The following is a 2258-nucleotide window of genomic DNA, read 5'->3' as shown; positions in this document are numbered from 1 at the left end:
CAATCAAAATTGTCTAATTTCCTGCAAATTCCCTACAGCAGCACTATTAGGAGTTTTTCGTCTACCTACAGACACTGCAAGAACTACAATCACTACTGTCTACTTACCTGCAAACTCTCCTGCAACATTATATATAGGAACCTTCTGTCTACTTACAGATACTACAGCAACTGCAGCCAAAGACAACCGCAGTATATGACAAAGACTTCAAGTTCTACTTCACAGGATCTTCCTCGCCCATTGTTTGATGTTTTTCAAATTCAAGTTGAACGTGGTTTTCAATCATGTTTCAACTTGAGGGGGAGTGTTAGGAATTATAATATAAAATAATTTATTTCTGTAAGCAGTTATGAGAAATAAATTATTTCTTTAGATTAAAGAGATATTTCATTTCCTATTTTATATTTATTTTCTTGGATTAGCAATTATTTGTTTTCTTATTTTATGTTATTTCATATATCTCATAATAATTAATATGAATTGATTAGTTGAGATATCAGGTCACTTATTTTTTATTATTTTTCATATTATATGATTCTTGTAACAGTTATTTATATCATTGTTCATATCAATGAAACAAGTAATGATCTATATTATTCTGAATTTTAACATATGTGAACCCCAATTTAAATAGTTTGGGGATTATTTTGACACTTTAATAAATTATGAGATTAAAATAATCTCACAAAAATAATTAATGACTATTTCGACACTTCACTCTTAATGAATGTTAAAAAAAAAAATCTTATAACAAATATTATGTAAAGAGTATAACTTATAAAGATATAATTGAGTAATGAAAGTACTCATAAAAAAAAGTATGCGGGAGAAAAGGACAGGGAGAGTATACGTAGGTGCAGGATTCATTGCGCAGAGCGGGTGGGCGCCGTTGGGAAGGAATCTTATGGCTGTGCGCCAATGTCTTCTTCCTCTCTTCCAATATTTCTCTCTCTCCTCACTCATTAAATGCCATCGGATAACGTTGCTCGGGCCCACCCCATCCTGCCCACGTGTCCTCATCGAATAAAATATAATTTATTTTACTTAAATTTATAATTTTATGAAAAAAATAATATTCTTCAATCACTGACTAGAGATATCTTTTCAAATATATACTTTGTATCGACATAGCAGTTTTAAAACTACAGAGATAGTGTTACAAAAGAATAATTTCATTAAAGCATTTTATTTTTTTTATGTTTATTGAATTTGTAAGTTCTGTTTGGTGCGGCCGTGGCGGTGCGGTACAAACCGCACCTCAATTTTATCCATTTAGCTAAATTGTAGCTGAAATCTGTGTTTTTCTATCAGTCCTAGCTATGTGCGGTGACAATTTTATAACTACGATCTAATATATAATAGTCAACACAATTTTTTGCATATCAAATTATTTTTCATAAACTTCACAACTACTTTTTAATAAGCTGCAGCTGCCCCACACAGACATTATAATTGAACTAAGTATGATTCAGGAATTGACTAAAGACAGGTAGGTATATGACGAATTGGCGGCTGGTGGTGGAGGGCGGCAGGGTGATGAGGGGAACACTTCACATTATATTGTGATTTTGAAAAATAAGTTGAATTTCTAATTATTTTTCATCAACTTCAGAACTACTTTTTAACAGCTGCCCCACACGGACCTTATAATTGAACTAAATATGTTTCAGAAATCGACCAACGACAGGTAGGTGGATGGCGGTTGGTGGTGGAGGGCGGCATGGTGGTGGAGGGAACACTTTACATTGTATCGTGAATTTGAAAAATCAGCCGAATTTTAAATATGAAGAAACGTTTGATAAAATATATGCAAAATTCGTTATATTTTACACCACATTCAAAATTTAGAAAACCAAACATTAAAATCCTTGAAATTAATGCATTGTAAAATAAATATTTTAATATTTAAAGGGATTATAATAGGACTTAATTTGTGATTGATGTTCTAAAATATTTGAATTTTTTTGTTATTGTTGTGATAAAAATAATGTAGCCTAATTTTTAAAGTATTATTTTATTATTTTTTTATTTTAATAAAATAATGAATTTCAGGAGCTGATGAAAGAATCTCATTATGGGAGCTCAACTGCCATCCATTTTTATCAAGCAAACACAGAAAATCATTTATGACGAAGGTTCCAATCAAGCTAATTTTGGATTGATGAGAGTTACTATTAACTATATATATTAAAGTTTTGAAAACTTTTATACGTAATTTCATGTATTTAATATGAATATATATATATATTCGAAACACA

Source organism: Phalaenopsis equestris, unplaced genomic scaffold (genome assembly GCF_001263595.1).
Source record: "Phalaenopsis equestris unplaced genomic scaffold, ASM126359v1 Scaffold001098, whole genome shotgun sequence".
In the NCBI taxonomy this organism is placed as follows: domain Eukaryota; kingdom Viridiplantae; phylum Streptophyta; class Magnoliopsida; order Asparagales; family Orchidaceae; genus Phalaenopsis; species Phalaenopsis equestris.
The sequence above is the reverse complement of the archived record's forward strand: the minus strand, read 5'-3'. Positions refer to the sequence as shown.